This window comes from Ammospiza caudacuta, chromosome 3, assembly GCF_027887145.1.
Source record: "Ammospiza caudacuta isolate bAmmCau1 chromosome 3, bAmmCau1.pri, whole genome shotgun sequence".
Classification (NCBI taxonomy): Eukaryota; Metazoa; Chordata; class Aves; order Passeriformes; family Passerellidae; genus Ammospiza; species Ammospiza caudacuta.
Window position 1 is genome coordinate 109,444,652 of NC_080595.1, and position 15,363 is coordinate 109,460,014.

A 15,363-nucleotide genomic window follows, 5' to 3' on the forward strand; every position below is an offset into this window, starting at 1 on the left:
GACAGAAATATGGTATTTTTATGTATAAACACACAAAAACACAGAGCAAGGGGTGCATCTGTATCTGTGTGTAAAGATACATGGACTGATATAATGTTCCCAAGGGCTAAGGACTGGCTAAGTTAGGGATCTGGGAGATGGTGGGAGTAATGCAATGAAGGAAGGAATGCCATCATAAAGAAAAGTGCTTAATATCCTAATTCAGTGAGTTTTTCTATGATTTTATGCTCTCTTTAGAATTGTTTTTAGACTTCACCTCTTCTTTAATAAGAAGAAACAGTGATTATGGGGGTCAAGTACCTCTTTACATGAATGTTACTAGCGACTATAAAGTTGGAGTGTTGGCAGGGAGACATAAAGAAAGGGAAAATTAGGATTTTCATTTAATGTCAACGACATTCTGAAAATAAGTAATGTTTTAAAGATAGGAGTAAAGCTTTGTCCTGGATCATCAGAAAGGATGTTAGAGACTTTGTATGACAACATCATATTGATTATCACTTTAATCTGTTCTTTTTTTTACCTGAAGAAATATTTTAATTTTCTAAATATGTTCCTCACACTGGATTTCAGACAGAGGCAAAATCTTAATTGTCATGGATAGACTATTTAGGATAAAATGCAAACCAAGCAAAATATTCTGTTCAGGCAAATTGAAACATAACACAAACATAGCTTCATAACATTTATTTATTTATTTAAAAAAAATAAATTTTAGCATAAAAATTAAGCTTAAATTTATTAAAAAAACCCATTATAAAGTTTTAACCATTTTGCACCATGGAGTCATGAATTTCAGGCTAGTCATATAGTTTAGTTGCAGACCTGACAGTGTTACAATCATGGTTGAACTAGATGTGCCTTCAAAGATAAATCTTTTTCAACCTAAATGATTCTATAATTCTCTGATTCTATGTCATAATTTGCTAATATCAGTTCACCAATACTAATTATTTTCTGTGTTGAATAATGCTTTTTAATGAATTAATGAAACATTTAGTAAAATATAGAAATATACTGAATGCCATTAGTCAAGTAGGGTAAGCATATTCCAGGAAGACTAGTAGAAATTTTACCTTTGACTGTGATCTCATAGGGTTCATAATATTTATATTTGAGTGTTCACAAAAAATCTTTTATTTCTCACTGATGTTTATTTGTGACCATTGTTTGGACTTCATTCCAAACTAGTCAGCTTAGTCTGGAGTTCTGTAAATGATCTCTGACCTAGGTGTACGTTTTTCATATTCCACAATTGGAATTGGAATATGAATTGAAAAATAAAATTGTCCACCATATCCAATTCATCACAAATTTAGAATACTTATGGAAATTTCATTTTTGAGTGTCTACACAAATTTTTCACATTGTGTGCATTATATATGTTTGAAATATATAACATATATTCTGCTTTTTTGGACAGTATTTTTAAAGGGAAAACATTTCTGGAAATGTCTGGAAGTTTAATTTTCTCTTGGAAAATCAAGATCCTGAGACATCAGAAAAACTAGTATAAATTATTTTATTTAGACACAAGTATTAAAAGGACAATAGCTTTAGTTTCATTTCTGAGGGATTATTAGAATCCAGAGAAGTAAATAAAAATGAAGTATAAGCTTACACAATGCTTAGGCAGGATTTTTGAAAAATAAGATGGTTTCAGTGAGCTGTTGTATTTTATATCCATTGATGTGTGTGCTTTGCTAGTTTTATTATCTTTCCAAGCATTAGGTATTTGTTCTAATGAACAATAAAAGTGAAGAAGTAGACTAACTTATAACCCTTAAATTGGTCTAGGAGAGCTGGGTAGACAGTAAGAAATAGTTTAATCATTGTCTTCAAGGAGTTCTAAAGGTTGATCCCAAAGACAAGTAAATGTATGCATGAGCTTGTATTAGTTCCTTCTCCATCATTTGAAATTTCAAGTGAATGGGCTGCCCTGCAATCAAGAAGAAAAGGTACTGCACTGCAGCTGTGGCATTTGGTATTGCTTAGATAAAGCCTGTTTAAAGGGAGAGAAAATAAGATTGCCTTAAGCCTCTTGTCAGCTTCCAGTCTGAAGTAAATTCATACATAACAAAAAAAAAGACTCAAAGGAAATAAAAAAACTGAAAGTGAAAAAATAAGCTGGTCAAAGCAAAGGTTTAACATATCTCCACTCTAGGCATTAATCATACCATACGGGAGTGAGGGTCAAACGAGTTGAGGCGAACAAGGAGCATTTTGGTGCAGGCAAATGGAAAAAAAGCCAGCTAAGCTAGTGATTTAAAACAGATTGAAAATTTTAAAGTGAGGCATAAAGGTCACAAAATCAGGTTCAGATTGATAAGGCACAGTGGGAAAGTTTTAATGAATTCTCTGTAAATGTTTTTTAAGACAAGCACTCCAGACTTGAATATTGAGATAACAATGAGTTTTTTTGTCTTATCAGTTGGGAGTTAAGAAAAATTCTAGCAAAAGATCAAACAGAATTATGAAAACTCAGGTTTGAACAAAGGTACTGAACTAAGACTGATTTTACTCACTACTACAGAAAAATAAAAGGTTTTTTAATTATTTACTTTTACTCCTGTATTGGAGACAGCAGGGATCCAGTTTGGTCTTTTCAAAATGTTAGCAATCTAACATCTGTAAACAGCAGGGGAGGTGGAATTAAAATAAGAAGTAGAGTCTAAATCCAAGTCATTGTACCTAGCAGAGAAAACAGTGGAGTAATAGAGGAAAATGAAGATAAGTTTTAACTTTTTGTACTTGAAGATATAGACAAAATGGTTATATGAAAAAGATGTGATGAGGAGGGACTGAGGTCATTTGGCTTGTGCAGCCTGGAAAAGAGGAGAATGAGGGTATACCTCATTTCAGTTACAGCCTCCTCATGAAGGGAAGTTGAGAGGCAGGCACTGATCTCTTTTGTCACCAGTGACAGAACACAAAGGAGTGGCCTGAAGCTGTGTGAGGGGAGGTTTAGGATGGATATTAGGCAAATCTTCTTCACCCAATGTATGGTTGGGCACTGGAAGTGGTTTCCTAGGGGAGTGGTCACAGCACCAAACCTGGCAGAATTCTAGAAGTATTTGGAGAGTGCTCTTAGGCACATGGTGTGTCTCGTAAGGCAGTCTTGAGCAAAATCTGGAATTCAATGATCTTTGTGATCCCTTCCAAAGCAATATATTCTATGATTTTATGATTCTAGGACTTTTCAGTGTAGCAGAAATCCACTTTGTCTACAAAACATTATGATAAGTAGTATAAAGGGACTCTTACAGGCTATTTGAATACCTTTACTAGAGTTTAAAAGGGAGATCAAAACCAGGAGGAGAGTTCAGCACCAAGACAACACCAGGACAAGTTTTTCTAGTGTATCACTGGTTAAATGTAATTTAGTATGGACCACATTAAGTGGAGAGTGAGTAGGACTAAAATCTGGTTGAACTGGCAGGCTCAAACTGTTGTTGTGAACAGCTTGAAGTCCAATTGGAGATCAATTATAGACAGTTATGCTCTCATGGGGGTATCAGATGGGCGTCCCATACAGATTCACTTATGGTCTGGATGGTAATATCTCAGCAAATTTACAGATGATACAAAACTGACAGGAGTATTTGACAGGCCAGTGGTTGTGCTGCCTTTTAGAGGAACCTCTACAGGTTGGTGAAATGGTTAGGCAGGAACCTCATGTAGCTCAAAAAAAGAAAATGTCAAACCACTGGTGAATTAAAATATCCATCATTAGAAGCGAGGCTGAGAAAGTAGGGTTTTGTTTAGCCCAGAAAAAAAGAAAAATTGTGTGGGAGGAATGTAGACTGATATTTATAAATATGTGATAAGAGGACGTAAAAAAGATGGAGCCAGACTGCTCCATCTTCTGCCAGACTTCTTCACTTCTTTTCAGTGAAAGAAGACAAGGGTGGGCAAAAACTGGAGCATGTTGTCCAGAGGGACTCTGGGGTGTCCTTCCTTAGAAATTTTCAAACCCTGGACAATGTCCTAGACAACCTGTTGTACTAAATTTTCTTTGGAACTGGATTTTGGGATAAATTATTTCCAGAGGTTCCTTCCAGCCTCAACAGTTCTGTGATTCCAGGATTCCTGTGGTTATCTGGGACACTGATACATGGGTCATTCTTTCACAGAACAGGTGTGAGCCTCCATAGTTTTATTTTCCTTGCATGTTCTATGTCCATTTGATGGAATGGCCTTTCTTGGAAGAAGTTTAACAAACTGTATTAAGGAAGGGAACAGTGATTGCATCAATAAAACGTAGCAATCTGGGTCTCCCTTCCCTTACCAACTTCAGTGTTAGTACTACTCCTTTTGGAATAGATGAGCCATTTCAAATTTTTAGCTTCTTTAATGCATGCTATACATTTTTTAAAAGACTAAGGCTTTGTGCTGGTTTTGGTTGGGATAGTGTTAATTTTCTTTGCAGTAGCTGGTATGGGACTATGTTTCGAGATGAAAATAGTGTTGATAACGCAGGAATATTTTGGTTAGTGCTGAGCAGTGCTTGCCCAGAGCGAAGGCCGTTTCTGCTTTTCACCCTACACCACCAGTGAATAGGTTGGGGGTGCAGAAACAGCTGGGAGGGGACAGAGCAAGGACAGCTGACCCCTACAGAATAAAGGGATATTCCACACCTTATGGCATCGAGCTCTGCATATAAAGCTGGGGGAGAAGAAGGAAGCAGGGGCAGGAGCTTGGAGTGATGATGTTTTTCTTCCTAAGTAATGGGAATTCCACATGATGGAAATCTGTTTTCTTGGGGATGGCTGAACATCTTCCCGCCTATGGGGAGTGGTGAATGAGCTCCTTGTGCTTCGCTTGTGCACACAGCTTTGCTTCACTTGCTAAACTGTCTTTGTCTCAACTCATGAATTTTCTCACTCCTATATTTACAAGTCCCATAAGGATAATAGTTGATAACAAACAAACCCAGAACTATCATGCTGTATGGTTTGGGAACCCTAGAGTATGTAGAGCAAATAAGTAAGTTACTGGGATTTCTTTATTCTTACATTTAGCTCAAAATGAGGAGATCAAATAGAGAGTAATTAGAATGTAAAGAAAATATTATAATGATGTGATTGTGGTTTGTAGATAATTTTTTTGTTTGGTGTTTCTTTAGACATAGTAATTGCCTTCTTACATTTTTGTATTTAAAGTAAAAACACTGCAAGGGATAAAGTTAGCTATAGAATATATTTTCTAGAAAAAACAATCATAGCATTATGGCAAATACTGTCATGATCTGAATAAAAAGCATGGGCTAATTGACAGATGCTATCACATCTGTCATGATGAACATGAATATACTTTTCCCAGACATCTTCAGTAAGTTGTCACTCACCTTCCAAAAATGTTCATTGCAATTTGTCATATAAATATAAACCAGAATCAAATTACAAGAATATACATGGAAATTAATAAGATTAAAATACCTGTCCCCTTGAGAAATGACATTGATTGCTCAGTGTTGATATGTTCTACTGAAGTTAGCTATTGCTAAGATGAAACCATAAAAGTTGATTCAGGTCTTATGACAAGTTCAAAATTGTTTATGGAGCTTTATACTTTAAAGCAAGTAATTTTTCCTTATTAATTTACTCATTGACGGAAAATGTCTTTCACTTATCTGCAGCTATTTCTTTATGTTAAAATGAACTAAGGGTATATCTGTCCAACTGCTGGTCCAGGTGCTCATTGGAAAAATGTTTCGTGTTAATTAGCACATTTTAAACAAACTCAGCAGATAACTGATATTCAAGATAAATATGAAACTATTTCCTTTCTTGCCCAAGCAATTTCATCCACTTTGTTTTGTTTGAAATTGTTTGTATTGCTTTTGCTTCACTGCTTTGTCTGCTTTTCCTCATGGCATATGCAAGGAAATCATGTTTGTGGTGTTGCTAAAACACATTTTCCAAAACAATGGCTTTCAAACTCATAGGTGATCTCTTTAACCCTATCTGTGAGTAGTGAAGGGGTCAACCAAAGGGCCACACAAAATAATAAAGTCATGATAACGCATTCACAGTGACATCAGTTGTGTCCTAAAGTACAATCACAAACACTAGCTGTGCAACTGTTAATTTTTGTCAAACTATGGGGGAGCTAGATGTAGTGGGATAAGTAGTATGATATACAATGCAGAATAAATTAAATGAGTTTTTTGTGCTTTCACTCTATTTTTGTTTTCACTGCCATTTTTTTTCAGTTTTATATAATACATATGAACAACAATGCGTTGAGTCAGTCACCACTAGAGTTGTTAGCTTTTAAAATTGAAATTTAATACATATTTACTTATTGTTTATTGAGGTTTCTAAAATGGTTGCTCATAAATTAGTTTCCATAAAATTCCCTAGAATGAATTTTTCTCAAATATTTCAATTAAAACAAAATAAGGAACTAAGTCAAACACTGTAGTCCCAGTTGTTGTTATTATTGGAAACTGCTCAGCAAGATGATTTGATAGCATCCTGAAAAGGCTGGTTTGTTTTCGTGAGCAGATTAGCAGAGATAATAATATAAATTTAGCTAAATTCAACTTAATGGATTCTCAAACTACATCAGAAATTGTGTTTCCCATTAGCTGCTTACTAGATGAATAGCAGAATTACTTTTCTGTCCAATTGATCAATTTGCTGACAGCTTGAAGGAGAAACAGAATGAGGCACAGCTACACCCAGCGATTCCATGAAGGAAATGTCTAGAACAGTTGGATAATCATAGAATTATTGCATGATTTGGGCTAGAAGAACATTAAAGGTCATCTAGTTCCAATTCCTTATGGTCATTAACAGTGAATTTTCTAGGAGTTATCACATACCAGCGCACACAATTTTTTTCTGATGGCACATAGATTTCCACTAGACCACATCAATACCTTTCAAATATCTGTTCCTTCTCTTGACTGTATTTCTGAACTTGGAAGTCACAGGACATAGAGTAATTATTTCAAGCCATGTTTAAAATGTTGCATTATTGATAAAAAAATTCTGCTCTGCCCCCAAAGTGCATTGATTATAAAGTGTTATTGCTTTTACCATGTGCAACTATAAATACATCAATGTTCACTGAAGATCACACATGAGATTGCTACTCAAAATGATACTTTATTTTCCCCCCAAGACTGGTTCTGCACAGTTCAGTTATAAATTCAGGCATCTGTATGAGCAATAATTAAGTAATTGGCATGGGATTAGCCAGAGAAATCTTAGAATAATCTATGGCTAAGTGTTGGTGTATTATTTAACATTAACATGACTGATTTAAATCACTGGGTGGTCAAAGAAGCTGGTAATTTGTTTTCACATTTTCATTCATTGGAAATTTTCAGTTACTTTATTGCTGCTAATTTTGAGCAATTCTTCTGAAAAGAATTCAAATGGAGAAGTCAATAATGCTGGAAAGTGTATTCTTTCCTCCTGTTCTGCCATACACTTGTATGAACTCACTTAGAGATGTCCAAATTGCAGGATGCAAGTAAACACATTAATTGTATTTTATTCTAACTTTTGACATGTTGTATGGTTTTATCAGCAATGAAATTTTCTCCATCAATTTCTAGTAAGTTGGGTAGGGGCTCTATATATCAGTACTAAAACATACTCAAAACTGCATCTTATAACTTTGCCATTGTCTGTGTTTTCTGTGCAGATCATTAACAAAAAACATGTAAATTCATTTAGATGTGTAGATGAATTCTTCATCATATATTAATCAAGAACTAGTCTGGCTGAAAAGTTCCTCTGTCTTTTACTGTATTTTTTAATTCCAGATATTTTAGATTATTTTTTAAATTATTTTTATTGTTGGAGGGAAGCAGCTCCTTAAGTGTTATGCTGATTATCGTCTCAAGTATGTTGTTCAAGAAACTAAAGGTGTTTAAAGATAAAACTGCCAGAATTTTTCCAAGATCTGACAGAGTTGCTAACAAAAAATCTTCTGATCAGTATCCCACCACTCCTCTACACCTTTGATAAAAACCACATATGGCATAAATCCTGTTTGCCTGAATTAACTCCAATTTTCTAGTCACCAAGGTCGGAAAAGTACAGAGAAAGACTCAGCTGTTAGCACATATGGTCCAATGTGGTTGGTAATTTACTCTGTGTAATAAGAAAGTACAGAATGTTAAACCCAAATCCAACTGCAAAATACCTCAGTGGTGGCTTATGCTAATGTATAGAAAGCAAATATTTTACATGAACTATTTTGTGAAGAAATACTGAAAATTATTGGACATTTTGGATGTAAAGAGTTTTTTTATGTTTTTCAACAGAACTGATAGGTGAATTTATTGGGAGAAAAAACCCCAGCAATCTGTCTGTGCAACAAGGCTCATTTTGATGACTCTCATTACAAATAATAGTTAATACTATTTCTACTCTTTGAATGGTGTTGTTAAGAAGAAAAATGACAGTGGAAATTCCACTACATTTTTGAAAACTGTGAAGACAGTGAAACAGTATTTATTTTTAACTATGGGGCTTTTTTTGAAAAAAAAAAAGACCAATAATAATTAATGAGCTTTCTATCTCCTGCTCATTCAAAGAGATCTTTGACCAAAGAAATGCTGAGTTTAGTTTCTAATGTTGCCAAATAAGTTTACCAAATCTCAACACCAACAATGTTTTGAGCATAGCACATATTAATTGTGCTTTGAATATTGCACAAACATCTCTCATACAGGTATGGATGCTGTGAGAATATATCTGTTAAAATGTGGCATTGTGACAATTCTTGCTCTTTTATAGGTAATATTTAAAGTAATATTTGTGACCTTCATGCACAGTTGCAAAGATAAAACTGTGCAGGAAGTGCTTTTGGAAAATGGGATTGTTTTCAGATACAGTGCAAATGTAGTGTGGATTTCTGTACATGCAATTTGTATCTCAGAACAGGCAGAGTGAGCAGAAATAAGTTTATCTTTACAAACATCAAGAATATAGGATATTAGAAACAGACTAGGTTGTATTAAATTCTTATTCCTACTTATAAAGGTAAAAACCTGCAGAAGTGTGAGATATATGACACTTGTCATCTTCCACAGTATTTTACAAGAAGAACTCTTGTGATGTTAGTTATTATTCAGTAGAGGATTATATATCATTCTGGTATAAAAGGCAAGAAAGTCTTCTGAAATCCATTAGCGATTTTGGAGCTATGAAGTCTTTACCTATTTCCAGGTCAAAGCTGATAGCAAAAACTTATTTCAATAGCATTAAAGTTTGGGGTTTTGTAACCATAGGTTACATGAAATATTTAACATTTGTTCAAAATCTTTGGGTTTTAAAACAAAAAGTCAGCACAATCAGGGCAAGAGTGAAAATGTCTTTCTCTGAGCACTACATTTTTCATTCCTTGTAGCTCTATTCTTGGCAGAAACACCTTTCCTCTTTTCATTTGTGCTCTATGGACCATAAAAACTGCCGTTATGGAGGAGAGAACACTGTATGCATTACTTTTATTGTTTTTATGCTGACACAACAAAATCTAAATTGTCTGGTTCACTTAGGGGTTTTCAGGCCTCAGTGGTTCTGAAAAAATAGGGGGGAAAAATAAAAAAAAAAGTAGGAAAATAGTGCTCTGAGGCCAGAGGGTTATAGTGAGTGAGACCTGGATGAAAAGAGAGTTTATTTTGCTTTTTTCTGTGATGACTTAGAAGAAGCTAGTCTAGTAGTTCTAGGAGACAATCAATAAAAAATATTTTATTAAAGAGATTGGTATGTATAGCTACTTGCTAAACTGTTCAAAGAATTAGATGATACACAGAAGCCCACTTGAATTAAGTTCATCTGTTCAGTGATAGAGCACAGCTAAGCTGATTTAAATCTGGACTGTGCATGGCATTGTATTATTGTGTGGAGGCGTCAGGTGCAGATATGCAATTAAGACCAAATTGTGTTTTACACATAACTCAGCTATGTCAAAATCAGTAATTATAATGCTTTAGCTGCCTCAATAAAGCACTTCTGGAATGTAGAATTAGCTAAGACTTATGAAAAACTAGAAATTGTTTTGGTCATTAAAACAAATTTAAATGTACTATTTAAAATAAACTATCTTCAACACAATGTCTAGTGGTTAATGAAAGCTAAAAGTTAGGTGTGTAAAGCTAAAAAATTAATAAGTGTCATCTTTTATTTGGATTCCTGTATTTATCATTGCTTATATTCTTATATTACCGTTTAGTTCAGAAGTCCCAGTTATGGATTGTTGTTGGGCACTTCAGAAACATTGAGTTGTTTGGAGAAAACAGTACCTCTTCCAAAGAATTCAGTTACATATTAAGAACTGGGAGAGGTGGATCAGTGTACACAGATATGTGTTAGAGAAACAATAGCTATATGAAGTACACAAGGGAGAAAACACATCATCATTGATAGGTACTTGAACAGTAGCAATCAACCTTTACAAATTTCCATTTGGTGAGACTACAGGCAAGTGAACAGTGTATTTATGTTTCTGTACAATTTATTTTATTATACTGTTCAAATTCTTTTGGATAGCACTTTCTTTGACTTTTGCTGTATTTATAATTCTTCAGGAGAATTGCAGGATACATTAGGCTGTTTGTTCTCTCAGTTTTAAGCTTGTCACACTATGATTTGAAATGCATTCTATTAATTAACTTTGTTGATCTTTTATTTATGTACTAATCTTCTGTGGCCTAAAGTACTGGAGACATATCCCAGGTGTTTTAGAATATCTATAAGCATTAAGATGATTGAATATAGCATTTGTTTCACCTAAATTTGACATCTAACCTTCTTATGTTTCAAAAAAAACTTGAGCTACATTAGTGTTTTTGCCATTATTAAGAACATCAGCAATGTATTTTCTAGTTTATTTCATAGCTATGTAGATTTAGGTTATATGTCAAAACAAAATGTCAAACCTACAAAGAAGAATAAGGAATGAATAAAATAGCTTACTATAGGAACAGTTGAGTTTGGATTCCTATACTTTTGTTCAGGATTTCCAAAGGGTCGTGTATGAAAAAATTAGGATATGAGTCCATTTGAGTTTCAGAGGAATGAAGAGGGAAAAAAAGTCAAGAAAACACACTCCTCCGGATAATGATGTGTTTGCCTTTGGATTGATGTATGAACCAGATAAATTCACAATGCTTTTGAGGTTTGTTTGGTTTGTTTCTTTTGTTTTCACTTTTTTCCCCCCCAAAACAGGAAATTTTTTTTTTGTTTGTTTGTTTTCTTGAAATTGCTCAAGGTCAAAATTCGAAGTCTCGAGAAACTCCCTAATTACTGTACATAAGGTCATGCTGATAAAGGATCAAAGAAATCAATGAGAACACAAAGTTTGAAGGGCTCTCTAGAGGTTCCTTACTCTTGTTAAAGGAGATCTGCTTTCCTAGTTGAAACCATAGTGTGAAATTAACTTATTCAGGGTGCATGGTGCTAGATTTATTTATTCAGTCACATTAAGCTGTCTCAAATATTTCCAGTAAGCTGATTCTATGACTTCTCTGAACTACATGTTCCAATACTTAGTTTTTCTCATTGTGAAGAATTTTTTCCGTTCACTCAGAGAATTTCCCACTAGAAGCACTGGCTATTGCCTCTTATGCTGTCCCCACACATCCTAATGAGGAGACTACCTTCAGCTTTTCTCTAACATTTTCTTTAGGTAATGGAAGAAAGTGATTAGATTCTCTGTAAGCCTTCCATTCTAGGAAAAACACCATTTTATATAAATCTTTCTTTTTAAGTTAAGATCTCCAATCTTCTGATCACTTTGGTGGGCACTGTCTAATTTTACCATTTCTTTGAACTCAGAGAATGAAAACTGGACAGAGCATTCTTGGTGCAGCTTGAAAAATTCCAAGTGTTGTGGATTAATAATTTCCCCCGTTCTGGGTTTGGCTATAGTCTGCTGATATTTCCTGCAGTCTGCTTTCCTGCTGCAGAGAGGCTGCTTAGTTATGTTCTGCTAGCTGTCTTCTTGGCACCATAAATCCTTCTCAGCAAAGATTCACTCCCACCAGCCAATTCCCAGCCAGTATTACTTTTTCGCAGCATAGACTTTGAATTTATCTTTCTTAAATCTCATACATTTCCTGATATACTAATTTCCAAGCCTTTTGTGACCTATCTGCATGGTAGCTCTTTCTTTCAGTATTTCTGCCTCTCCTCTCTGTTTCATGTCCTCCACAAACTTGATGAGGGTGCTTTCAGTACCATTTTCCCAACTGCTTGTAGAGATACTGAGTAGTATCAGGTCTAGGACTGACCCTTGAGGCAGTCAAATCTTGGCAAGATGCTGATCTGGCTAGAGATGTTAAACATGACTTTCTTTGCCATTTCTCTACCTGTAGCTGCTCCATCTGCCCAGTGCTTATCCTTACAGGTTGTCATCAAAGATATTTTGAGAGACCATGTTCAACACCTTGATAAGGCTCATTTGTATTGATTTTTTTGAAATCTCTCTTCATATGTCATTCTTTGTTCAGTGCAAATGTGAAAGTGATGAGCTTGGTGAAGTCATTCAGAAGTGACTCTTCATAGTTTGCCCATTCCATAAGGTCAGCATGAATGGCCATTGTTCCTTTAGCTTTAAAAAAATCCATGAATCAACTTTAAGAAAAGTGACTTGTGTCCACTAAGCATGAAACAGTCAGGGAAACAAAAGTCACAAAGCTGTTAGACTCTTAGAGAATTCTATTAGTATTAGTAGTAGGATTGGGAATCTGTGGGTTTTTTTCCTCACATAATAATTGTGATGATGTAATTCTCATGTGGTGGAGAATACTTTCATAAAATATATCAGTACTGGGTTGCTGATTTTTTTTACTTTTTTTTTCAAAATTTTATCTTAATTATCTTCAATCTTCCCTTAGTTACTACAGACTTTGAGTTTAAATATTGCATTGGTGAAAGCAAAGCTGAGGCATTTTCTGTAGCACCTAAATGCTTTTAGAAGCCAGGAAAGAATTTGTAAGCTATCATTAAAATAAAAATCTCCATTAATGGGTCTGTAATTTTTCCTTCATAGAAAAATGTCAGAATTAGTCTGGCACATTTTTACTGTGCATTTATCCACTCTTGATTTGTGCTATGAAGTCTGCTCCCTTGTACTTTGATCCTTGTTTATTCTGTCATATTTTCAACATTCTGATATTTTTCTAACCTTGTGGTCCGGAGTCCCGCTGCTCAGATATTTCTTTCCAAGCCAGTGCTCCAGGATGGAGCAGTAAGTAACACATTACTGACAATGACTCATTCTGTTTCCAGACTCATATTTATACATAGCATTAGACTATGAGTAACTTAGAGCCTTTGCCATGGTTCCATTTGTGGTCCCTGACAAGCACAGCTATCTTCCAAGGATGTTTAATTCATGAACGCTGAGTGTGACACTGACAGTGTCCTCTGAATGTCATCTGTGAGAGCTAGCATTTTATGCATCAGGTTTGATGCTGAGATGAGTTTCTAGATTTGCCTAATCTTTTCATTTCCAGCTTTCCTATTAGTTAGTTCTCTTTTTTCTTCCAGTGAAATTCAAGGCATTGGCAGCTTTCTTACGTCTTCAGCATTCCTGAGGGAACACAAGCATGGTAAACCATGTCACCACGAGTTATCTCATGCAAACATCATTTCCGGCTGATTTCAAGTTGGGTTGGATTTCTTGACAGTGATTTCCAGTTAGATGAAACAATATGGTGAACTAAGCCAGATAAAATAATACACTTCATTGATGGAGTGTATAGGTTGATTAACCAGATTGATTTGCACACAGTGAAGGAAGGTGGAAACGTAATGTAAATTGCAGCATCTGCTTCTAACAGTATGAATGATACAGTCATAACCACAGGAAGCATGTTGGAGTGTCATTATATTTAATTCAATGTCAAATGGGCCCCTGATGCTTTTCATTGTTCTGACTTCTTGATTTTCATCAATGAGTCCACTGAGTATTTTGGCAAACAGAGGATAACTATTTGTGGTTATTTTTTCCTAAATCAAATGACGAAGGTTTTTTAATTTAAGATTGAAAAAAAATAAATCTCTTGTACATTAAAAAAAAGCAAACATAGGGTTCAAAATTAGAATGGCCCTATTCCCTGGCATAATTTCAGCTTGTAGAGGTGGAAGAAAGTAGTGCAAAAGCATTCACTTTTTGTGCACTTTCTGTCATCCTTGTCAACTTTACGGTGGTGAGCCCTGTGCACCAGTATTCTAGCTTTTGTGTTCTCTTCTTCATTAATCATATGTAGACTGTTTTAATGTTTTCATTTCATTTTAATTATTTCGGTAAATGAGCTGTCCTGTGCAGGAGCTTTCTCTGATTTTGTTGATGACTTTTTTCCTTTTCTTTTCAACAGTAACAGCTCTTCATCCTAGCTGATTAAATCAGTCATCATAATACGAACACTCTGTCCTTTAAAGGATATTGTATTTTTTTTCACGTTCTAATGATTGAGTAGAAAGCAACCATTCCCCTTGCTAATATTTTTTCATCCTTGAGTTTATTTTTTTCTCGATAAAAATAGAAAAATACATATGTATTACGTATGTAATAGTAACAGTTCCTTCTATTTTTTTTCTTGTTGTATCTCTTTTGCCTTTTCCTTGCTCCCCCCACCATGTGTCAGCAATGTGCATCTAGCCATTTGCTAGAATTTTTTTCTCTGCCACTGTTTTATATTTCTGAGATTACTTATTGTTGCTAAAAAATTTACTAGGGTACAGACTATATGATAAAATAATTAAATAAGAGTTCTTGGTAAAATTTTGCAAATATTGAAAAACATTTATTTCCACCCTGTCTCCATTATACATTAACTTAGATTTCTACAGAGCTGATATTCATTTCTTGAAGTATATTATGCTACAATGAAATATTAAATGCTTGCAAGAGTTATTTGATTGAAAACAAAACAAAACAAAAAAAAAAAAACTATGAGGAGAGACCCTATATGCAAAATCCAGAGCCCCTAAAGTCTTCAGTTTTGTTAGCATTGACACTAGACTCAGCTCAAATGCTTGATTTCTCAAGTCCCCAGATGTAGTGAAAGAGCTCTTGGATTGTATTTCAGAAGGGGGACATAGCAACCTCTTTTTTCTAAATAAATGTTCTTTTTCATTCCACATACACTGCATACACATACATTCTCTTTTGGGTCAGAATTTCTGGCTGTCAGTCATCTGAACTTCAGACATGTTTGCAGTGTCAATCTTTGTTTAGTATTTCTTCCAGATCTGATGGCAGAAATATGTTTAAGGGTGACATCAAAAGATGAAAGACACTTTTAAAAGTCTGATTATGCTACCATTTATGTGATATTTCTACATTTTATTTACAAGGCAAAATTTAGCATTACAGAACATTTTCTGATAC

The 15,363-nt window shown here is 34.7% G+C and overlaps 1 protein-coding gene across 3 annotated transcripts in view; it reads left to right on the plus strand.

Annotated features, from left to right (window-relative positions):
• The window catches only part of GRIK2 (glutamate ionotropic receptor kainate type subunit 2), a 351,000-nt gene that overhangs the window by 299,394 nt on the left and 36,243 nt on the right, over window positions 1-15,363 (plus strand). The window lies entirely within an intron of this gene.